This window comes from Hippopotamus amphibius, chromosome 10, assembly GCF_030028045.1.
Source record: "Hippopotamus amphibius kiboko isolate mHipAmp2 chromosome 10, mHipAmp2.hap2, whole genome shotgun sequence".
NCBI lineage: Eukaryota > Metazoa > Chordata > Mammalia > Artiodactyla > Hippopotamidae > Hippopotamus > Hippopotamus amphibius.
Genome location: NC_080195.1, coordinates 109,741,675 through 109,767,773, shown reverse-complemented (window position 1 = coordinate 109,767,773; position 26,099 = coordinate 109,741,675). Strand labels below are relative to the sequence as shown.

Below are 26,099 nucleotides of genomic sequence, written 5' to 3'. Positions count from 1 at the left end.
TAACAAAAATATGTATATAACTATAATGACTAGATGGAAGAAGTCTAAGACAAGTGGTTTAAAGTTAAATATTCATCTACCTTAGTAGAAAGTCAATAGCTCACCTCTTAAACTTTAAGCCAAATACCAAAATAGGGTCGGAGTTACCTACCCAGCCTCTAATCTTCCCCTTCTTCCTCTGTAACAGAAGCTAATTTTGTCCAGAACCCATTTGCACTCCCACCCATTCAGGCATTGCTCAGGGAAGGTACTCAGTTCCAGGCGTGTGCCTAATTGGTCTAAATGTAATTCCATTTCCCTTTCTAGTGAGTGTTTCAGAAACAGGCATCTAACCCAGGAAGTAAGTCTGCCAGAGTTTCTAGGCAGAGTTTCCACATTCTCATACAGCTACAAGAAAAATAATTTTCTTTCTCTGGACACTGTTGCATCTGGGTGCAACTCCTGAAACTGCTACAGCCATCTTATTAATTCGAGGATGTAGCTGGCCAATGACTAAAAGGACAGATAGAAAACTGGGGCCCTAAAGACATTATTGTGCCACAAAACCAATTAGCCCTAGAGCCCACTCTACCTCTGGACTTCCAACTGTGAGTTATACTGAAGCCAGTTGGGGTCGTGGTCTCAGTACTAGCATCCAAAACCATCCTAACTGGTAGGCAAATCATTTAGAAATAGAGCGGTAAGTAGCAGAAGAAACAGCAGAGTTGAGGTAAAACTGATCCCCTGTGTGGCAGAACTTGCCGACTAGTGTATAGGGCGCACAGTGCCACCACTGCTTCAGAAGCACCAAGACCCCCTAAAGACCTCAAGACATCCAAACAGCTGCTCCTATTGTGTCCACATAGATCCTGACGTGGAAAAGCTCGGGAAGCACTGCTCTAATTAGAGCAGGACTGGGAGTAATGAGGGGAGTGCCTAGGGACAGGTTTGCTTTTTTTTTTTTTAATTATATGCATGTTAAAACTAAAAATTAATGCTTAAAAAATCATGGCAGTAAGCAAAAGGAAACTAAAGACCTGATCTGATCTGTAGAGAGGTCATTAACAATAATATAAAGAAAGAACTTAAGTGAAGACTATTTCAGAAATAAAACTCAAGAGGGCTGCAAAACAGAGTAAATTTGAAAGTGACTGAGAGGATGGGGTCAAAGACTACATAGATGTTTCTTCTTTAGGGACAGAACTCTACTCAATCACTGCAGAGTGAAAACACAAAATTACTTTCTGTTGTAATCCACTGACTGGATTATACTAGCTGCTATTTACCAAACTCTCTTCACGTTTTACAAGGAATTCAACTTGGAAAGCTGAGATACAGTTTAAAATAATCCCAGAAACCCTTCACTCAGCCATGCATTAAGGGACAAGCAAGACTCTAGTCCCAGACACATGATGAACAAAACGTACAAGGTTCCTACTCTCATGAAATTAATATCTGGTAAAACATACTCCACAGAGGCAAAACAGATAATAACTAAGAGGGACGGCTGAACCTGGTTTGAATTCTATCTCACCAACCACCAAGGAAAATTACTTCACCTCTAAACCTAATTTTTATCATCAGTTATTTGAAAATAATACCTTACTAGGTTGTGATACGTGTATGTTTATGAAGTGTTCAGAACACGCTTAATAAAGATTGCCCTTACTATGTTAACAGGTTTCCTATAATATGCTAATGCGTACTGTGAATCTCCAACAAGGTAATTTTCTCCAAGCTTCTTTCCTTCATATCACACCATGGAGTGATCTGCAGAGCACATTTATGGCAAGAGAAGCTCCCTACTGTGTATCGTGCTTCTAATCCACTAGGACTAACTTTTACTACTGTATTCTCATCCTGTCAGCCTACTAATTTTTTCTTTCACCACTTTTTAGCATTCACTCTGCAAAACCTTTATAATCACAGTTATAAGACTATTATGCCTCAGTCTCCCATGCTAGATTCTGACCATGCTAGAAACAGAGGGAGTATCTTTTAGACTGACTGCTCCAGTACCTGGAAAAACATAGTATGGTAACACTAAAAATGCCATTTCAAAGAAACAATGCATGCAGTTCAACTTCATTCTTTCAGTTCAGCAAACATTTATGGAGTCTTCTATATGCTAGGCCCTTCTATTCTAGGAACAAAGCAGAAGCAACTACTGCTCTTAAGCACCTTAGTCTAAAGAAAGCAGATACAAAAATAAATAAACCTGGACTTCCCTGGTGGCGCAGTGGTTATGAATCCGCCTGCCAATGCAGGGGGCATAGGTTCGAGCCCTGGTCCGGGAAGATCCCACATGCTGCGGAGCAACTAAGCCCGTGTGCCACAACTACTGAAGCCCACGTGCCTAGAGCCCGTGCTCCACAACAAGAGAAGCCACTGCAATGAGAAGCCTGTGCACCGCAAAGAAGAGTAGCCCCTGCTCTCTGAAACTAGAGAAAGCCCACACACAGCAACAAAGACACAAGCCAAAAAAATAAAATAAATAAATTTCTAAATAAATAAATAAACCTAACAGGTATAAAGTTCAGGTGGAACAGTGTGAAGCAATGAAAAGGAAAACTTCAAGGTGTTTTGAAATCTAACCCAGACTGGAAAGAGAGGGGAGTCAAACAGGGGTCAGGGAAGGCTTCCCTAAATATATGACATCTAAACTGAGATGGGGGAAATGAGTAGGAGTTAGTAGGATGATGTCTTAAGTGCTTTATAAGCATTATATCACTCTTCACAACACTATAAATAGTAGGCATATATTATCCCCCCAGGGAAACTGAGGCTCAGAGAAGTTTTCATGGCTGGGAAAAGACAGGGCTAGTATTCAAAGCCAGATATCCAGATCAGACTCCAGGGAATGCACTCTTCACCACTACACTCTACTGTTGGTAATGGACAGACTCTAAGGTGGCTCCCACAACACAGCCTCTTGCTGATCTGCCCTTCCACAGACCCTTCCCTTGATTCAAGACCTATGACTTGCTTTTAACCAAGAGAATACAGGAAATGTGAAGGGATGCCACTTCTGTGGTTATGATACATGAGACTGTACATCTGTCTAGTGTGTAGACTCGCTCCTTCACTGTTTTTGAGAAAGTAAGTGGCCATGGTGGAAAAGACCACACAGCAAGGAACTGAGGGCAGATGCCCGCCAATGGTAGCAAGAAACTGAGGCCCTTAATCCAACACTGCATACGGAACTGAATTCTACCGACCATCATATGAACTTAGAGGAGACCTTTTCCCAGTTAAGGCTTAGATGAGACCACAACCCTGTCAACAGCTTGATCACAGCCCTCTAAGACCCAGCTAAGCTAAGCTGTGCCCAGACATCTGAACTACAGAAACTGAGGCCATAAATGTATGTGTTTTAAGTTTCTAACTTTATGGTAATATTGTTACATATCAAGAAATAACAAATACACTGTTGCACAATAAAGTTCTTCTGCCTTACGCTGGTACTTTGCTGAAATAATGATTTCCAACTACTCTAACTACACATCAAGCCAACTCCAGGTAGCAGTCACAATTAGTGTTTTTAAGCAAAACTCATGTACCTAGATGTCAACAGTAACCATAGTCTGACCCTGTATTTTATTTGTATTTTTTGTTGAGGAATATTTGACATAAAATGTTAGTTTCAGGTGTACAACACAGTGATTTGACATTTGACCCTGCATTTTATAGCAGCCGCTTTAATAATCTTGTCTGCTAATTTCTGTCTGTTTCTACTGACTGCGTTTTCTCTTCTCTGTCTTCAAAGGCACTAATCTTCTCTTCTGTAATGTCTAACCTGCCATTCATGCCATCTAGTGTATTTTTCATTCCACACATCAGTTTTCACCTCTAAAAGTTTTATTTGGGTCTTTTTACACCTTTCATAATTTCTAACTTTTTGAATATATGGAATACAGTAATTGCTTTCGTGTCCTTGCCCATTAATTCTAACATCTGTCCATTCTAGAGTGGTTTCAATTTGCTGATATCCTAATCATAAGTCACATTAACCTACATCTTCACACATTTAGTCATTTTTTATTGAATGCTGGGCATTTTACATTGTTGACTGTTGGGTTTCTTCACATGTCTTTAAAGAGTGTTGGCCTTTATAATGACAGGCAATTACATTACTTTCAAATTATAGGTGACCCTTGAAAAACGAAGGGTTTAGAGGGGCTGATTCCCACATAGTCAAATCTCCAAGTATAAATTCACAGCCAGTCCTCCGTATCTCCACATGGAAATCCACATGGAACTCCACATCCATGGATTCAGCCAACCACAAATCACGTAGTACTGTAGTACTGAAAAAAACCCATGTATAAGTGGACCTGCACAGTTCAAACCCATGTTGTTCAAGGGTCAATTGTAGTTTGCCCCTTTCAAGGTTTGCTTCTACGCTTTTTTCAAATGGATCTAGAGTAGCCTTTACTTTAGAACTAGTTTAGCCCATTAAGACATGACCCTCTTGGATTCTCAATGAACCCAAGATTTAATGAGATCTTTCTACTTTGGCTACAGAGTACTCAAATATTTTCCAGCCCTGAGTGAGCTCAGAAAATTGTTCTGCTTACAGCTTCCCAGTGGATTCCTTCCCCAGAAATTCTTCCTTTATGAAACTGTACACTACACATGCACCACAGAGTGGCATTCAGTCAACATTTAAGGGGACCACTGCGAAGATTTATGGAACTCTTTCTCTGCGTAACTCTCTGCATAACTCCCTTCTTTCCAGAACTCTGCTCCTCAAATCAGCACCATTTTGGCCTCCCCCAACTCCAATCTTTCTTTCCTCAACTCACTGGCTTCATTTGGGATCTCCTTCCCTGCAGTGAGATGTGAAAACTGCCTCCAGGCAGAAAGCTGGACCACCATAGGACTCACCTCATTTGTTTCCCATCTGTCAGGGATCACAGTTCTGCACTGTCTATTGTTTAATTTGTGAAAACGGTTATTCCACATATTTTGTCCAGTGTCCTAGCTGTTCACGGTGGGAGGGTAGATTCAAAATGTTGCTACCCCATAGTCAAAAGCGGAAGTCATGACTCCTGACGATAATTTTAAAGTAAATGTTTTATGAGATGCAACTCCTAAACACACACACACGCCACATCACCCCATGTGTATTTCTATCATGATATTCGTCACTCGGTCAGTATGTCATCTGCTTTCTTGCTTACTCTACATTTCACAATAGAACGTAACTTCTGTGAGTGCAGGGGTCTTATCTACATTGTCACTCCCTCATCTCCAACACCTAGAACATACCCTGGCCTAGAACAGGCACTCAAATTCAGCAAATTCATTAACTTAATAAGCAAAACGTTTTACAAGTATTTCACTTAATATATACTGTCAACTCTTCCACTTAGTGAATTCTAATCTAGACACAGGTAACCCTGACTCTAGAGAGTTCCTTAGAACTGTCTACTATCATAATTAGCATCACCTAAGTAAAGGTTCTTAGTTGCAAACAAAAGAAACTCTGGCTTCGTTGAAACTGAAAAGGAAGTTATTAAAGCATATTATGCAAGGCACAGAAAACCCCAGGAGGGCCAAGCTGGAAGGCTACGTAATCAAGAACACCCAAAATTCAAACCACAGATCTCAGCGGAGACAACACAGGATTCAGTCCCTGTGACTTGTAGAGATACCACTGACACCAGAACTAAACTCTAAAACCAGATCTATCACTGACTTGCCTCCAGAAAAGAGACGCAGCTGCCGTCCCCCTTGCACTGCAGAACACTCACTGCGCAAAGTGCCTGCTTCTGCAAATCACTGGCTTCTGAGGTAGTGGAATGGAAGCCCCAGGTCACAGGATTGCACCCTAACTCCAAAAAAGCAGAGAAACTGAGCAATTGATTTTCATAATAGAAGACGTTTACCTCCCACCAAGATTCTTAAGGTAAAGAATTCCCCAAACGTAGAAATCTATTATGTGTTCTGGTTTGTTATCTGAAAGACCAATAAACCAGAAGCACAAAACATCAATCCAGCATACCAGAACTTTTACCTATTTCTTCAATTAATGAGTTATAGAAGCTCTATGTTCCTTTTTCTTTCCTCTCTAAATGTTTAACTTTAGGGCCCTTAACTGTTCACTGAGTTTTTTATTATCTGGAAGCAGCATAAGCAATCTACTATGATCAAATTTACTTCCCTGCATCTGTTTCCTAACTTATGAACAGATACCACCAACCACCTTCTAGGACCACTGATAATATTAAAATAACTAATAATGAATATGTACAGTGTCTGGCCCTTAGCAAGCAATCAATTAATAGTAGCTTCTGTTACCATTATTAAATAGTAGTTTATTTTTTACTAGGAGAAACTCACTGGTTTACATGAACATCTCTTTTTAAAAAAACCTTCCAATACCAAGTTGAAGATCCAAGTTTCTATTTTACATTGGCATTATAAATGTTATCCCCCTTAGCCCCTATGTTATCAGACATAAAGCAGCAAGAAGCTTAAAGCAGTCTAACATGTTGCCACCAAAATTAAGTTCAAGGAATACACAAATAGGTGGACAAATGGATAGCTGGATGGATGGAAGCATCGAGCCATGTTATCTTTAGAGTCCTCTACACTCAGCTCTAACTCCATCGAAGAGCTTCATGAGGGCAGGATACATGTATGTCCCTGTGACTCACAACCACGTCCCAAAGGCTTGGCATGGGGCCAGGCAAAGAGCCAAAAACTAAAATCTGAATATTTGCTTTTCTAAATATTTACTACAGAAACTAGTCCCTGAGAAAGGTTTCAGAACTACTTTAAAACAAATCCCTTTTAAGCTTTTTAAAAGATCATTCGCCTGACAAGATAAAAAGCTTCAATAATTTTCTAACTATGAGACTCAACTCTTTGGAAAATCCATCCATACAATGAACTTTCCCTCAAACATTCTTATTTTGTAATCCAAATGCGAAGAAAAAGTAAAGCCAAAAAGCATCCAAACAAACCACTTTCTTCACTTTTCTATCACTTTTTAAATGACATCAAAGCTAGAGCTTATTTTAAATGTGAACCTAACAGCTACTGTAAATGCCCGACTGACATTCCAGATGTAACTGCTGAATGAACCTCACTCTGTTGGCTGAGGATCATAAAGAATATCCAGGCTGATTCCCTCCACAATTTAAAACCACTGTAAATGACCACTAAGGACTGTATCTATTTCAATAAACTACTAAAATTATGTACTCCTTTATTAAAGAAGGCACAGTCTTTCCACTCCATAATACCAACATCGAGCTTCTAACAGCTAGTAGGTATTTCATATGCACTTGTGAAATTAATCCATGAGTAATAACTTTGTCTTTTTACTGGCTACATAGAGTTTTCCAATCTTATCTTTAAAAAGACAGGAATCACCTTCTTTTTCTTCAAGGCTCCCATATTCCCTGTCCAACTCTTACTTCAAATATACATTTCCCTTATGTAGTCATTTGGTCCTTGAGACCAACTAGTAAAGATCAAAACACACTTCACTGACTCATTCAACAAATGTTTATTTAGTACTCACCATATGCCAAACACCAGCCAATCTCTTTGACTGCAAGGGGGAGGAAAACACCACTGCCCCTGCTCTCTGGAGGGTATTAGTAAAACAAGCAATAAAAAAAATTACCAACTGTGATAAGCATTGTGAAAGAAAGGTACAAGGAGACATGAGATATTAAAAAAGGGGGGGGGGGTCTGCTTTTCCTGACAGAGTGACATCTGAACTGAAAATGAAAAAGGAAAAGAAATTAACTAAAAGAAAGAAGGGATGATGGCTGACCCAGGAAACAGACATGCAAAGACACAGATCCCAAGACCTGGCAGGTAAGACTGCTTAAGTCAGCTGGGGCCAGATCATCCAGGTAGGGGGTCCTAGGACTAGTCTGCTCTTTACCCTAGAAGTCACAATAAATCATTAAAGAGGTTTTTTTCTTTAAAAAAAGGACTGAGAATTCTCATTCATCCATTTATTCAAATCCCTCTTCCATTTCTACCTATTCTGTTGAATTTTATTCCTTGACCTTCCCTATATGCCCACATCCTTTACTTCAAGATGTCTGTATCTTTATCTTATTCAGCAAATAGCGTTCTTCCAAACATCTCCCATGAATCCTACTTCTGTCTTCAATTTCTTCCCTTTGCATAGCTGACTCCAATACTGTTGAGTAACGGTGGGCCTTCAGGCCAATTCTTAGGTAAATTTACCTAGCATTACTCACATTTTGAACTGTACCACAGAACCACCAAATGGAAATTCGAAAAGTGAAATTAGATTGTAAAACATGCGGAGATCCTAATAATTTTCTTACCATTGGTCTTTTGGAAAATGTTAATGAAACAATCTTCTGTACCACAGGAGTAATGTCTCTCAAAAATAAACGTGTTTGATGTAAAGATGAAGTAAAACACAGGACTGTGATGACAGCTGTTCTTTTTCAAGGGGAAATGATCAAATCAGAACAAATTTTTCAACAGACAGTATCTGTCTTAAAGACAAGAGTCCTACTTATATCCAAATAAACTTTAACTTAAAATTAACTGTCAAAGGGACTCTTAAAAGGAGACAAAAATTTTGACCTTCAAGAAGCAACATCAAGTATTATTCAATTTCATAGACCGTGTTCCTTTTAATGAAAATTTATGTCTACTTGAGACTGAGTCCTTAACCCTACTCTGGAGACTTTTATTAAAGATCCCCACTAACTTCCAAGATGGCACCCACCATGCGGGCTTTGTTTCAGCATTGATTCCCACGCCCTAGTGCCACGTTTGGCACCAGCAGGTACTCAATATAAATAGCTCTACCCACCTCACAAGATAAACGTTTTTTTTAGATGACTGGTCTCCCATTAAGAACATATGTGAAAATAAACAGAATAAACACGGTATTTTTCAGGAAAATACTAAGACACTCAGAATAAACTAAACTCTCACATATTTACACTATACTTTTCAAATCATGAACTTTTCCAGAATCACAGCTTCTAACATTGCCTTCTCCCCCTGACCCATTTTTTCAGCTCCTCTTTAACGGTGCTACAAATTATTTCCACCATCACTAATGGAAGGTTTGAACTACCATAATAAGTCTATCTTCTGGTCTTCCACAGTTCCTTCAGGACCTTACTAGGAAATATTCTCAACTGTCCCATCAGGCCAATCATTTGACTCCTTATGACCTTTACTATACTGCCACCAAAGTTGAATTCTCTCCTTCCTATCTCCAAAACCTCGGTCACATTGCTATTTGAATCCAGAAATATTCACTATGTTCTGCTAAAAATTAAATAATTAAGAACCTAAGGTGTTCCAGGGACTTCCCTGGTGGTCCAGTGGTTAAGAACTGGCCTTCCAATGCAGGCAACATGGGTACAATCCCTGGTCGGGGAACTAAGATCTCACATGCCGCGGGGCAACAAAGCCCGTGTGCCACAACTACAAGAGCCCACGCACCACAACTAAAGAGAAGCCCAAGGGTCGCAATGAAAGATCCTGTGTTCCGCAACTAAGACCCGACGCAACCAAACAAGTAAATAAATAAATTTTAAAAAACAAAACAAAAACAAAAAAAACCTTAAGGTGTTCCAAACTTGGCTCACCCTCTGCCTTCTACTTTCTTCCCCTCTTATTCTTTCATGGCCTGTGCACCTAGAATGAGCCTTTCTAACCCTCCTCCTTCGTACGCTGCCATCTCCCTAACCCATGCGTGTGTCATCATCACCCTGCTGGAACACCTTCAGCCGCCCCAAATTCACCCTATCCCTCCCCCAACATCACACACACAACCACAAATACCCACATGACCTTTTCCAGCCTACTGTCAATTCCCCAGGTTCTACTCCCATCCCTCCTCCTCCACAAGGCATGCTCAAACCCCCAGATTTGTCTGACTTCCCTTGGGTTCTTCTAGTTCTCTGTATGTCAATACTTGTAACTGTTAGCAGGCATGGTCTTACTGTGCTAATTTTGCCTGTATACACGACAACTATCTCAACACTAACAACGGAGGTCACCAAACCTTTTTCACTTTTGTAGTCAAAGCTTCTACCACCACAATTCACTCATAGAGAAGACAGGCAAATGTTTCCTCAGCTGAAGAGGAACAAGAATCCCCTTCTATAATTTATCAAAGCATTTACAATTATAAGCATTTACAATTTATCAAACAGAATAAAGAGATACAGGAAAATCACAAAACTTTAACTAACCATCAAAGAATGGATATTTTGTTAAAGTACGAGACTTACAGAACAACATAAGATGCTCAAATTCACTCATAAAGAAACAAATTCAAACAACTAGACTTTGCTATGCACTTATTAAATTGACAAAGATTTAGCACTTTGATAACACCAGCGTCGGTGAGATCTGGGAAACTATACACTGTCAGACACTGCTAATGAAGTACAAATCATCAAAGTGCTATTTTTTGGAAGACAATTTGGCAATACATATTCAAAATGTGCATATACCTGGTGAACCAGCAATTTCCCTTATAAATATATACCCTCTGGCTAACGCTCACAGAAAAGTTACATGTACAAGGATATACATTGCAGCACTGTTTAAAAATAGCAAAAATAGGAAAAAAAATTAAATGCTCTTTAACGGAGACTAACTCAATTGTGTTGCATCCATAACATGGAATACTTCCCAACCATTAAAAAAACAGGGAAACTCTACCACCTGATACAGGAATATTTCTAAGATCAAGAAGCTTAAGGTGCAAAACTGTGTGTCTGCTTTTGATTTTAAGTACAGAGTGTATACACACACACACACAACGCCACACTTTACAAAATAATTGAGATCACAGTAAACATACTGCTTTGTAACACATGTATATACTAAATGTTTATATGTATAGTTGCACATATATATGTACAGAACATTTCTAGTAGGAAAAACTAAATAGCTATTACCTATGGAGTTTGGGGGGGGGGGGGCGGGCATTACACCATTCTACAGGGCTGGATCTTTTTTTTTTAATCATGAAAATATATAATTTGTTGATCTTCAAAACCTAAAATTCCCTAGATCAAAACAATACCTTTTATGTCTGATGTAAGACTGTTCAAATACGAGCCCTCAACAGAAAAAACACTAAGAAAAAGAGAGCTCTCCTACTCTAATAACTACCTATTCAATCAGTGGTCCTCAGCAAAATTATCCAGTCCCATTACCTACACTCTCAGTGACAGAAGGCCAACAAGTGCCAGTCTACGGCTACCAACCTCTAGCCACCAGAGAAGCCTCCATGAACCCCTCCAGGACTGCACCACAAGCAGACATTTCTCAAGCATGAAGTCCCTTCATTTTCCTTGGGCAAGGGCATATGTGCCCTACCCTTCCCTCGCCTTCCCCAAAAGCTCTCTTATTAGTGCAGGTGCTAATCTCCAAAGTTTAAAATGACAGCCGGCTAACTGAGAAAAATAAAGTGTTAACCTGATAACAGATAAAGGCTATTCCTCTGGGAATATTTCCATTTTAAATTAGGGAATCCAGCTCTACCTTAATCTAAAGGAATGAATTCAACAGTGAGAACTGCAAGCAAACCAGATGAAAAGTAATAATTTGAGGATATGACCTACCCTTGTTCCTTCTAATCATGCCAAGTCAACACCTACCCTAACGCTGGAGATACACTACCCTACCCACTATAGCACGGACACTAACAATACCTGATTTAAAACCTCAACTTCCTACCTTTAAATATTTATTTGACCAACTCAGGCTATTTTTCTAAGAGGCTAAGAAGACAGTTAAGTGAGCCAACCATTCACTACCAATGAGCTCACACATAAATAGCAACATATTTGAAAATGACAGATCTTCCTATAAAATCAAAAACGCAACTGTACTCTGTTCTCTGTCCCCTCTTCTGTAGAAAGAACAAAGAACCAAGAATCAGAAAAATATGTGCTAGTCCCCCAGACCTGCTTATTCGGAGGTACTGGTTAGTCACCTAGTTTCTCTGCATCCATTTCCTTATCTAAAATGTCAGAGGAACTATGTCAATGTTTCTCAAAATGTTTCTACTGTATCAGGATTACCTGGAGTCCTAATTAAGAACACGGATCCCAGAACATCACCCAAACCTACAGAAAGAGAAGTAAAAGAGAAGTATCGGAGCTCAGGAATCCCACAACTTTGACAAATTCTCCTGAAACCTGTTTGAGAACCATTAGTTCCTCAGGTCTCTACTCGACCTAATCATACACTAGTTCAAAGGAATCCTAGACCTTCCTCTTTTGTCAAACCCACAGAAATAAAGAGGAAGATACTGGACAGTAAATGTTTAAATATCACTACTATCATCCTCCTTGTAACTTCAGTGATTCAAACATTTACTGACAACCTGACAAGATATTGCGATACTGAATCACAATATCCTAGTATTGCTTGCTGAGGATATGAGCACAAATACATACAAAATGGTCGCGAGAGAACTGCTAAAACTAAATCCAAAAGCTTAGATTTCAAATATTGTTTACATATAATCATCACAACAATCAACAATCACGTTTCTATCAGAAAATACTGTCAGTAAAATAATGTGTGATTAGACCCAAAACTCCTTCACTACTAGAAGTTTAGTTACATTTTTTCTAATCTGACTACATATGTATGTACCATGTATACTAAGTATTGACAGTCTATCTCAATTTGCACACCATAGTTCAAAAGATTAATGAGCAAATATGGAATATAAACTTATTAATTAGTACAATAAGTTGTCTTTTCAAAGTTCACTTCTGTAAGTTTCTTCCAAAACATTTGAAAGTGTGACAGGCAATGTTTCATAATCCCCCATTCTCCTCTCCTTCAGTAGAAACAGATTTTCAGCCAAACAGCCACCCTACTGAAGACCACATATCCCAGCCTCCTTTGCGCCTACAATGTGGCCACCTAAGTTCTGACCAACAAGTGTGAACAAAAGTCACATACACAACTTCCAGGTTCATCTTTAAAGGGGGAATGTTCTCTCCCCACGTCCTGTTCCTGGACCGTGAAATGTGGAGAGCTGTCTTGGACTATATGGGAAAAGGTGTCCCCTTGAGCATAGGAAAGCAACAAGACAGAAGGACCCAAGGTCCCCTATATCTTGGAGCCACCACATCAGCCTTACACTACTTATACTTATATGGGAGAAATAAACTCCTTGTTTAAGCCACTGTATTTAATCAGAACACAGGCCCAATCTTGTGTTCTAACGAATGCATATAGAAACTTTAAGTTACTAATAAATATTACATAATAGCTACTTACCAACTCAGTAAAGCCTAAACTCTAATTATAAATTCTTGGGTAACCTCACTACTGAAATTATTGCTACTGTACCAACTTACATTTATATGGCATTTTACACTTTTGCAAAGCACCTCATTACAGTATCTCCTTTCACACTCTAGAACTCCTAGGCAGGGCAGCTGGTGCTATGCACATTTGGCATATAGGACTCTAAAGCTCAGAAGCTACTTTGCCCAAGATTGCACAACTAAGGAGTAGTGCTCAGGCAGGATTCAGCACACAGGTTCTTCATGCGATCATTCTATATACAGGTACATTTATCTACTCCTGCTATGTGCCAGACACTGGAGTTACAGAATTACTCCTGTCCAGATGGACCTTACAGTTTAATGGAGAGAGGGAGAGACAGTAAATGAATAAGTGCACATATGCATACCTACGAGTAATTGTATAGCTACTTTTAGTAATGGCTGTCAAAAAAGAAAGCAGAGTCTGTAAGAATGCACAGCCTAGGGAATCTTACTTAGACTGGGGCTTGGGGGAAGGCCTCTCTGAAAAAGCAGCATTTATGCTGAGACCATAAGGATGAGTATCAATGACGAAGAAGAAAAGCAGGGGAAGGTTACTAAGAAATTCGCTTGTTATCTTAATCTTCACAAGAATCCCATGGTAAGTACCATCATCCCCATTTTACAGATGAAGAAACTGATACTTAGCAAAATCACTGTGCCTTAAGTCCACACTACCAGTGAGTGACAGGGCCTGTTGAGATTCCAGACAGGCCTCACGCAGGAGGCTCTGCCTGGCACCACCTCAAAGGCCAGTACTCTCTCCACAGTTATCATGCTTCCTCAACGGCTACCTCCACCTCAGTATCAAGCAGATTTTGGAAAGATGTCACAATTTGAGCATCTTCTTACACAAATATTTGTGCTAAGATGCCAACCTTAACCACAAATATCTATAAAACTTAAAAAATAAAAAACAAAAGAAATCTCTTGTCAGCAGACATTTTATATACTTAGAGAAATAAGGGGATTATTTAATGAACAGGTATGTTATTTAAAATAGAGGTGATGCTGAAACCATTTTCATTCCATGTTAAATCAGTTAACTAAGCCCCTCTCCACAAAACCAATTTAAATAAGCAATTAAATTATGGGGAGATAAAACTAAAAACAATTCATCAAGAGTAAAGATAAATTTTAAACTATCATGCACTATATAGCTGATATGGGCAAATTTTCAACAAACAAAAAAAATTAAAACTAACAAAACTTGAACAATATTACAAACTTTTAAAAATCACCTTCTAGTAAGAGAAGATACATGGCTCTGCGAGAAAAAACAATTGCTAAGAAGCCAAAATGGTTCTGTATTAGGAAAAAGTGTGCCTACAAGGAACTACGTTACTTTAAATGTTCAAAGTACTGTAAATTACCTCCAATAGAGAAGTTTAACTCCTTATATAACTCTGGAAGTAGGATTTCAAAGCAAAAGCATAACTTTTTTAAAACATTTAGCTGGTTTATACAATGCAATATTTCCAAGTCATTTTGTTTTCATATACCAAAAAGCGAAACTAAGGCTGCCTGTAGCCACTAGGTTAGGATACAAGACTTGTCTCTAATTACCTAATATGAACCATAAATTAATTACTTTAATCATGTGAAGTCAACATTTCACTTTCACATAACCAATGGTAAACTTCACAGCTCTAACAATATTACAGCATTGACATAAGGCAAGATTTCAAATGATCTCTTTATTTAGGACAACTGGGGAGAAATTTTAGGTAATTTAAAATAATCTGGTGATTTTTTCCAAGTAATTAAACACAAATTTTAACCCCCCCCCAAAATTTTAATCCAAAACTGTGCAAGCCTTGCATTATGAACTACCATAATTTCCCTAGCCATCAAAACACTGCCCAATAGTCGAAATAATACACAGTAAGAAGTCTTAAAAAGCATAACCACTATGTATACATAAGGTGCTCATACAAAAGTAATAAAGTCAACACATTTCACTTTACAGGGCAAAGTGTGTTAGTGTCAAGTTTCAGGTGACCATGTTTGATAGTTTCAAGTAATATCTTTACTTCTAAATATAAAATACAGGTATTTGGAGGTAAAACCACCAAAAAACTCCACAGAAAATAGTGATTCTTAACTCACAGTTTAAATTACTGATACGAATACAACAAAATTCTAAGACTAATAAAATTTTGGGAGAGAAGAGTCAAGTTCTTTATAAAGACTCTGGGAGTTTTGGGGGTGTGCTGGGTTCAGAAAGTTCAAGTTTTTTCTCCGGGGATAAAAAGAGAAACTGCTTGGGGTGGGGATGTGGGTGTAGGAAATGTGAAAGTTCTTTGAAACAAGAGAAAAGCAAATGCTAAAGCAAAGAAAATCTGACACACACATTATCACAAATAAAGTCACAAATGAAGCCCCTTCTTCTATTAAGCTTATTAAGATCATGCATAAGGCAATTAATTCCCTCCACAATAAAGTTACTTCTATTCAGATTTTCTCCCCATGACTGTTAGTTGCCAACCATAAACATGCAAATGAAAACATCCCTGGACATTCTAAACTTCCAAGCTATTTTGTTTTGTTTTGTTTTCAAGTAGTACCCAAGATATAACACAAATAAGCATCTTCTTTCTTTGTATATTTTCAATACAAAATTTATGCCAAAGGCCACTCTAATCATGTATTATAACAAGTTATCTTAAATTTTGCTTTCATAGATATTCGCAGGGCTATAAAAACCTATGTAAATTCTTTAAATACCAGTTGTTACATTTACCACTCCCTACCCCATCTCTAAGTCATAAACACAAAACCCCTCCCTAAATAAAACTAAGGGGCAGACATCAGATAATATTCTAGAGGGGGAAAAAATTCCAGGGTTTTTTTTTAATATCTACATTCCCAAACAAGACACTGCATTCATTACAATGGAATACTTTCATTTATTTAGAATGTTAGTGCCCTCAAAAGGCTGGACTAACTCAATTTTTGAATCCCCAAGACACAGTAATTATGTATGTTTGTTAGGTTTCAAATAAGTCCCACCAAAAAGTCTTTAAAATAAATTTAAGAAACGATCTTAAACCTAAATTCCATATTCCAAAGATCTCACTAGATCATAGTTCACCTCCCACCCCTTCCAATAATGACCATCCACTCAATTCTATTCAGATCCATAATCTTTTTTAGATTTCAAAGGAGTGAGCCTTCCCCTTACATTAGTTTCTGAGCTTATGCCTCTTATGAACTTTTTGTACTCTGTTTTACATTACAACTAAGTGTAGACATTGACAGGACTCCTTAACTTTCTGGCAAGGTTTGAAGTCTAAATGAATTTGGACAGCCACCATAAACACTACTGCTGTTCCAAGGCAAATAGCGCTCCAAAAGTGCTGCGTACTTTAAGTGTAAGTCACATGTATATTAAAAATCTTAATATAATTGAGTAAACTTTTTTCATAACTGCCGTCCCTTTGAAACTATCTTCAGTTTAAAATCTTAGCACGTGAAATTTTAATTCTATTCTTACATTTATACTCTAGCTGAAAAAAATATTCTCTTAACTAGTCAAGATATGAGAAGTTTACAAAACAAAAGCTAAAGGTAATTCCACTGAGTTATTAAAACGCCCCCAAAATCAAAGTATTAAATATATCCATTCTTGAATATCTTGTATATGTAAAAGTGTAAGGAATCACAGAGGAAATCTTAAGTATCCGAAGATAAAAGATAACTAAAAATAACTTTTTACAAAACTTTCTTATGACTCATCAATACTTAAATGATGACTATAATTAAGTGTGAACAAAACGCACTAAAGAATATTTTTTAATTCCTTCCATTCAAAAATTGTCTATGTAGTCTTCTTGGGAGTGGGGGCGAAGCTGACAAGTTAGTTTCATTAGGAAGGCCTCACCTCAATCTTTCCTTCCAGCTTCCGCAAACCACAAAGTTAATTCCACGCAAAACACTTTATGTGGACACAAGCTCTAGGTTAGAACCCTGAGTCATTACACACAAATCGCTCCACAATTTGCCAGTATTTATAATAATGCGTTATAACCTAATGATCAAGAGCCCGGGCTGGCTACAGATTCCTGGCTCCCCATCCAGCTGTATGACCTTGGATGAGTCACCTCTCAGTTTCCTCATCTGTGAAATGGGTAACAGTTCCCACCGGGAAGATAAGCAAGTTTACACACGTAAGGCCCTGAAGAAAAGTGCCTGGCACTCTTCGGCGTAATCTTTAAATCAGTGTGAACACAACGTCGAAAGGTGTATTTTCTGACAACTTGGGCGGAACTCAAGAACCAAACAGTGCCAACATTCAAGGACTGCACCTAGATTACAAGATTCATACCGCCTAGGGCTGGAGGACAGGCACAGAGAAGTAGCCAGTGTCACTCACACTAATTCTGCCATTTTTAACTATTTCGGAACAGGGAGGGGCCCATCGCTAAGTGTGAAGCTCCTCGGCAGCTCGGGTGGCTCTAGGCGAGAGTGGCTCTGTGCCTATTAATAGACTTGTGAAGTTTTGTTGCAATGCCCAGGAATCAATTATAATTTACGCATCCTCAGCCACCAACTCCTCCGGCTGCTAAACAGGTCATCGCTCCACCTCGAGTGGCCGGGCTCACTTGCACTCGCTGCACAACTTCAGAGCACGCCGAGTGCCCTGGCTCCAGCACACACCCCAAAGGGCCGCGCGAGGACTGGGCTCCCGACCTTCCCCGGCGCCTCGCCCGGCGGCCAGCCCCATGTTCTTAACCCGTGCATTGTCCTTGCGGAGAACCCCGGCCGTTCCCACACTGGTGGGGACCGAGAGGAGGGACGAGGGAGGAGCTGGGGGAAGAGGATGAGGAGGAAGAGGAGGAGGAGGAGGAGGAGGAGGAAGACAACCTCCTCCCCTTCGCTCGGGCGACCAGTGAAGGTCTGGCGCTTCCTCCGGCCCCCAGGCCCCGGCTCCCGGGAGGCCGCGGCCCCGGCCCCCACCCTCCACAACTTTCCCTCCGCTCGCACCCGCCTCTCCTCCGGGACCGGGCCCGTCGGGCTCCCTCCCCCGGCGGCCGGCCCCGGGCCGCGGCGCCTCCTCCTAAAATGGCAGGTCCCTCCCTCCGCCCGGCCGGCCTCGGCGCGGGCCCGGCTGCAGGCCGCGGGGGGGAGCCGGGCGCCGGGCCGGGCCGGGCGGGGCCGCGGCCGCGCCGGGCCGGACACTCACCGGGACGATGGCGGGGCGCTCGCGCCGTTCCCTCCGGTGAGTCTCTGCCTCGGGCTCCCGCCGCTGCGCTCCCGCCGCGGCCTCCGCAGCCAGCGCCGCCCCGGCCTCCTCGCTGCGCCCCCGGCGCTCCCGGCTCCGCGGCCGAGCCGCAGTCTCCTCAGTCTCTCTCCGGCTCGCGGTTCCAGCGGCGCCCGGGGCCGGGGAGGCGACCGCCCCCTCCCCGGCAAATACCGCAGTCCCCGGACCCCGACTCCCGGCGGCGGGGCCGCGCGGCCCGGCCCGGCACGGAGGGCGGCGGCGGCGAGGCCGGGCGCCGAGTCGCGGCCGCTGCCGGCGGCTTCTTCCCGAGGAGGATTTTGTAAATCTCACAAAATGGCGCGCGCTCCAAACCTGCGCAGCGAGAAGCGCCGGGGCCCGAGCGGCGGCAGCGGCGGCGGCGGCGGCTCCTCCGCCAGCAGAGCCCGAACCGCCCGCCCCCGAGTCCCCGCACAGACAGACAGACACTCACACACACACACACACACACGCACGCACACTCGCCCTCGCACACGCTCACTCACACACACTCTCTCTCACACTCACACCGGTCCCGCCCGCTCGCCGGCGGCGGCAGCGGCAGCGGCACCAACAGCAGCAGCAGGAACAGCAGCAGAAGCGGCGGCGGCGGCGGCGCCCGCACCCCCCGCTCGGGGTGTCCGCTCCCTGAGCCCGACCTGGGCCGCGATCGGCAGCAGCGACGGCAGCAGTCTCCCCGGATCCCCCCGCCGCTCTTGCCGCCGCCACCCCCGCCTCACTCCAATGGGGCTTTTTATTATTATTCGGGCGGGAAGCGAAAGGGTTTAAAAAAAAACCAACCAACAAAATGGCGACGGACCGACCCGGTCGCTATAGCAACTGTCAATCAAAACGCAAAACCCCGGCTGACGTGCTGACGTCCTCCTCCCGCCCCCCGGCCCCAAGCCGGCGGGCGGGGCCTGTTGCTCGGGCAACGGCAGATTCCGTTCCCTCCTTTCCCTCTCCCCCTCCGTCCCCAACCAACCACCCAACCCCCTCAGGTCACGTGAAGGATAAATTCGGAGCTCGGGCCCGCTACGAGTGTCAGAGGAGGGCGCGTGATTCGCTCGGGGGAGGGGAGAGGAGGGGGACGGCCGGGCCGAGGGAGGGAAGGGGACGCGGAAGGGGGGCGAGGCGGCGGCCCGGCCTGCGCGCGAGCGCCCGCCGCTTCCCCGGCCGCCCGGCCGCGCCCCGCCCCGCGCCCGCGCCGACTGCGGCCCGGAGAGCGCGCGCGGCCGCCGCGCCCCCGCCCCCGGAGCCCCGCGCTTCCGCGTCGCGCGCCCGCAGCCCCGCCCGCGCCGGGGGGAGGGGAGCCGGCCTCTGCGGCCGCGCGGGGACCCGGCCAGCCCACCCGCGCGCGCCCGGCCTGGGGGCTCTCACCTTCATCCCCGGGGGGCGCGCCGGCCGCGCACGGCCGCGGCTTTAAGCTGTTCTTCCAGGGGCTCGCGTGCCCCCGTCGCCGGAAAATGCCCACGGAGGCTGCGGCGGGGGGTGGGGAAGAGGCCGCCTCCGCGTTTCAGACATCTCAGGAATTCCGGACGCTTCGCCCGAGTTCAGGATGCCCCTGCGGCTGACACCTTGATTAAATCCCGTCGTCCGGTTTTTGCGGCGGCCGATGCCGGCGCTCAGAAATTATGGACGGAGCCATCATAAAAACTTTGGGCTGTGCAGGCTTTCCCACGGATTTCAACCCTCCCCCCTTTCTGGGCGCAGCCTTCCTTCCCCCATCGGAATTCCCCGAAAATTAATCGTTTGAAGCTATTACTGTATCTTTGTCCAACTCCCCGATTTTCCTTTTCGTGTATCATCTCAGTTTCCAGATTCTAAATTCGCCCACAATTCTTAACTAATATTCTGGCCTTTGTTTATCTTTATTCTTTCTGCCCCTTCTGCCTGGCTAAATATTGCGAGGTGTGCTCCCCAGGAATTAAAACCTAGGTATGCTAGTAGCCATGCTGTGCTGGCTACTTTGTAATTAGTAGACAGCTACTGTACCAATCCTAGTAAAATGGCATTTAATATGCTAAAAAGGACACTATAGATATTATTTTACTCCAAGTCACCAATTTATTGATTTATTTCTAAGCTTGGTTTTTGCCATCTTATGGTAGTGTTCACGTCGGTCTTAAGTTTAAACTGCTCACAAGTACAGTGGCAGCAGATACAATCTTACAGGTGTAAAAAAAGACAACCAAGGCCTCTATAGGAGGAGAATCTAAAAAAGACTGGATATATGTATATGTCTAACTGGTTCACTTCACTGTACACCTGAAACTAACAACATTGTAAATCAATTATACTCCAATTTAAAAAAAAAATTTTTTTTAATCTTTTAGTACAAATCTAAGGAAAAAAACAAAAAGGAAAAACAACCCTATAATAAATACTGGTCTCTAGCCTATGTGACTGGAAGAAAGACACGAGTTTTTCCAACAAATGTTTCCCTCTCAGTTATTAGAACCTGGATATACTAAGGCAACGATTCAAATTAGCACAGGCCATCAAACGACTCAGACTAAACTTAAGATACATTAGGCAAAAAGTAGGCAAACAGCTTTCTTCAGACTGATTCCCAGGGTATCAAAAGTTGTCATGACTCTCAAAAGTTCTTTTGGAGTGCCGACTTTTTCAAAATTGCCCTGCGAATGTATTGATAGTTAAAGTCCACATTCAGCTTGATTGTTTTGAAGGACGAGGTCAAGAAAGTCCCCACTAGGGTGAGAGATTGCTACCTTGGTTCTGCACGTTTGCACTTCCACTAACACAACCAACTCCTTCCTCCGTCCTTTTTCTCTTCTCCCTGCAGCCCACCACCACCCCATTCACAATTTCACTTCTATCAGGATATTTAAGCATTTGCAATCTTTAACGCTACATTAAATTTGTCATTTTTTTATTGCTGGTAATGAAGGAAACTTGAATAATTAATCTGCTAGATAACCTGAAAAGACGATGACTGTCTCAAGAAATGTGCCCTTGTCTTCAGTCAAGCCCGCCTAAAAGATCATCAGGGTGAGGCAGAAATCCTGAGCTTATAGTCACGCAGTAATATAAGGCATTGCTGGTCTTCATATCTAGAAGGCTGCACTCTTTCTCCACCCCACTGCCCCTCACCACCAACACCACCCCTCCTCCCAGTGCGACAGCCTTACACGATATTGATCAATAAACTGCCGTGTCCCAGTTGGAATGTTGTAAAATGGTTTTATATAGGCTTCAACTAAAAAGTAACCTGTAAATTATGCTCACCCCAAACAAGTGAACACACGTAGGCAGGAAGGACTCTGGTACAGATGCCAGTTTAGTCTTGACCAGGTTCAGTGATTAAATCCTAGCTCTCATCTGAGAATCTTCCCTTCAGGTCCACTGACAGATGTATTAAATACAAATATAACTATTCATAGAAATTAACCTCTGCAAGCAAAGACCCCCAAATCACAGATAGTAACAGCCTGCATATATCCAGCACATTCTAGGGTATCTCTAAACCTCAGCAACATTACAGCCCCATTGTACCTATGAGAAAATAAGTCCTGAATAATTAAATAACTTTCCCAAAGTCGCACCACCAATAAGTGGTGAAGCCAAGATTTAAACTCATGTATAATTGCAAAGCCTATGTTCTTTCCACCACACCGAAATGATCCAAGATTATTTGGAGATCAGGCTTTTACAGAGGTAATCAAGATAAGGTCATTGTTTATTGTAGGTCAAAAAAAAAAAAAAAAAGATAAGGTCACTGGAGTGAGCCCTAATCCAAATGCTAATATCCTTATAAAAAGGTAAAATTTGAACACACACACACACACACACAGAAGATAATGTGAAGACACAGGGAGAACGCCACCTGCAAGCCAAGGAACACTTGAGGCTGCCAGAAACTGGGAGAGAGGCTTGGAACAAGATTCTCTCACAGCCTCAGAAGGAACCAACCTCATCAACACTTCCATTTTGGACCTCTAGCCTCCGAAACTGTGAGACAATACATTGCTTTTGTCGAAGCCACCTTGTTTGTGGTGCTTTGTTTATGGCAGCCCTGGCAGATTGAAACACCGATGCAAGCCAAGATGCCAGGAGTTTTTTTTTTCGCTGGTTTCCACATATACTCGTGACCACTCTTTGAGGTGTACCATGCTAAGCCCAAAAGTTCAGTAGTTGGAAACCCACTGGGAGTTATAACCCAAACTTTCCAAGAATAAAGAAACTAAGCAAGCATCCTGTCTTTGCCTGGCATACCAGGTGACAAGGTGAACAATTCACAATTCATGCCTGGACAGTGGTGAGGCTGGACTCTGACACCCATGCTCTTCTCATAGACTTCTGAGTGCAAGTTCTTGATTGTTTCCCTTTACAAGCTTTATTGTTTGTTCTGATTTTAAAAGTAATTCATGTATGGGACTTCCCTGCTGGCGCAATTGTTGAGAATCCGCCTGCCGGTGTGGGGGATATGGGTTCGAGCCCTGGTCCGGAAGATCCCACATCTGTAGAACTGCTGAAGCCCGCATGCCTAGAGCCTGTGCTCTGCAACAAAAGAAGCCACTGCCATGAGAACCCCATGCACTGCAACGAAGAATAGCCCCAGCTCACCACAACTAGGGAAAGAGCACATGCAGCAAAAGGACCCAATGCAGCCCCCCTGCCCAAAAAAAGGTATATCAAACAGATTAAAAAGAAACAAAATAAATTAAAATAAGAGGGGGAGGACTTCCTAGGTGGCACCGTGGTTAAGAGTCCACCTGCCAATGCAGGGGACACGGGTTTGATCCTTGCTCCAAGAAAATCCCATGTGCCGGGGAGCAACTAAGCCCGTGTGCCACAACTATTGAGCCTGTACTCTAGAGCCTGTGTGCCGAAACTACAAGTCCACGCACCTAGAGCCTGTGCTCCACAACAAGAGAAGCCCCAGCACTGCAATGAAGAGTAGCCCCTGCTCGCCGCAACTAGAAAAGCCTGTGTGCAGCAAAGAAGACCCAACACAGCCAACAAATAAATGAATTAATTAATTAAAAATAAATTAATTTAAAAAAACAAGAGAGAGGCCTTATTTAAGATGAGAAACGTAGTATGTTGTATGAACTGAGAAGTTAACACTCAGTTCTCTACAGTGAAGGTCCAAAGCCAAAAAATAAAAGTAATATATGGTCATTATAGAGAGTTTTACAGTATGGAAAGCAATAAAGAGGTAAAGATTATTCATCAATACCACTCAGAGATCAACATTATTATCTTCACATTGGAATAAGCCGCCCCAAGATTTCTTAAGGAGACGTGAGCTCAGTGCGTGCACACACATGACACACAAAAGTACATTTTATGCCTTTTTACTTACAGTTATGTTGTGAACACATTTTTGTGTTAATCAACTGAAATTTAGATAATTATTTTAAAACTACAAGTATTCCATCAGTTAAATGGGTCATAATTCATTTAAGTGCTCCTCTATTTTTTTAAGGAAGTTTTCCTTTTGTTATTACAAATAAAGCTGTATAAACATCACATATATACATTTTACACATCTGTCTAGTTATTTCCTTAGGATTAGGGCATGTATCCTTCAAAAACTTGATTCATGTTGCCAAAATATCCCCCAGAAATGATTTCACCAATTTGCACTCCTAAAAGTAGTGAGAATGACTTTTTCCCACACTCTACCACACTCTTTTGTTTTAATTTGCATTTCTTTGACCATTTAGTATCTTCTTTATATATATATTGGCTGTTTGTGCCCTGTTTGTGTATATCCCATGCCCATTTGAGGCAGAAGCAAAGAAGTGTGGTCTCTTTATCAATTTCTCTTTTGTAATTACTGCAAAGGATAAGGAGGAGGAGGAAGAAAAGACAAAAGAAGGAAAGAGGGATGGGGAAGGAGCAGGAGGAGGGGGGGAGGGGGAGAGAGGGGGAAAACTAAAAGAAGAAAGGAAGAAAAGAAAACTGGAAGGCCATACGTTGTTGTTAAGCTAGTATGTGATATCAACACCAGACATCCATTACCCCAGTCAGTTTATCTGTGGCCGTCTCTCTGTGGATGTAGCCCAGACTTCTTCCCCACTCTCAGCCTCACTGCTTGCAGCCTCCCTGCCTCCTCTTAACCAGACACTGGGACCAAGTGTTCTGCTGTCATTCTCCTAGCATCATAAGTTGCCTACAAGGTTGTTTTATCCCCAGATGTGGTTCTAATGATGCTGTTTTTTAAAAGGAGGACAATAACAATATTTGTTACTTTCCTAACATGTAAGAATGTTTACCAATATTATTTCATGAATTATCAGGAACATTTTCTTTTTCTGTAACTTCAAGATAAAGGTTGAATAGAAAATGTGAAATCATGGATTAAATTGGATATTTGCACTGTTTGGAAATATCTTGAAACAGTATTTTGCAACATTTTGGCAAGACTTGAAAAGAAATACACTTTAATATATTGATTCATATATATATAATACCTTTCTCAAAATTAACAGATTGAGGCAAAAATGCCCTAATGAAACTGTGAAAAACAATTAACTACGTGGAATTAAAACTTAAGTAGGAGGCAGAGAAATCTACAAAGGCCACTTGCTTCAATGTTTCATTAGCTCAACGGTTTTTGAGAATTTTGCCTATTTTCTTGGCATTTTAATGTAGGTATGTAGTGGACATCATTTAATATTCCTACAGTGTTTTCTGATGTGTGCATTTACTGCTATTTTCCTATGTCTGCTTCAGTTCAAAGCAAAAGATATTTATGTGGGTATAGCAGTGGTATTTATTGTATTTGCATGTCTGTTTCTAAACTATAAGTGCTTTTAGGGCAAGGATCCTATATTTTCATCTTTACATCACTAGTACCATATCTGGCATACCATGAATACTGTTTTATTTTGGATTTTTAAATGAATGATGATCTCCTGCTATTTTCTTCCTATTTTCCTCCACCCTATGTGAGGTTTTTGGCAATCATACAACTTTAGGGGAAACTGTCCAATGGTTTGTATAGAAATGGGAAATGTTCTCTTCCATCTTAAAATGGATAGAATTTCTGTAGCGCCGGAGGAAAGATTGTTGCAGTCCGTGAAGCTGGAAGAAGAAAATTCCACTGAAGAGATACAGTAATGTTAGTAATTACCATGGAGCTAGTTCTATTTCATCAGTGTTTCTCAAATCAGTGTTCCTGCACAGTCCATAGCTCACCCCAAGTACCTCCAGTCTGAGAAAATATAGATTAGGGCATTCTCATTGGACGGAGGTTTAGGCAGGAACTCTGTGTGGCTGAGTCTTTTAGCTTCCATATCCCAAACACAAAAATAATAGCCTTCTACTGCTTGTACTGGTAGCAGCTTAAGGGCAAACAGCCCAACCTTTGGTGAAGGGCAGCAAACATGCCCGTCCTTTCCCACATCTGAATGCACTTCCAGAATTTTTAAAGCAAAAATTATTTTGTATGTTTCCTTTTAAAATCTATAACATAAAGAGTGTAAAGAATAAGACAAAAGGAAGCACTAATCCCATTATAATGACTGTTTATTTAAAAAATAAAAACAATTCAAGTGTATGGTTTGAGAATCCAAACA

The 26,099-nt window shown here is 41.9% G+C and overlaps 1 protein-coding gene across 6 annotated transcripts in view; it reads right to left on the bottom strand.

Annotated features, from left to right (window-relative positions):
• Positions 1-20,188, bottom strand: part of DYRK1A (dual specificity tyrosine phosphorylation regulated kinase 1A) — a 138,261-nt gene extending 118,073 nt beyond the window's left edge. For 3 of the 6 annotated variants that reach the window (XM_057696800.1, XM_057696807.1, XM_057696805.1), the window contains exon 1: positions 18,496-18,631. The gene's annotated coding sequence lies outside the window, so the exon portion shown is untranslated. Of the gene's footprint in view, positions 1-18,495; positions 18,638-19,350; positions 19,369-19,929 lie in introns of those variants that run through there. The other 3 variants (XM_057696803.1, XM_057696804.1, XM_057696808.1) reach the window with 3 other exon arrangements.
• Between the last annotated feature and the right edge of the window lie 5,911 nt (positions 20,189-26,099).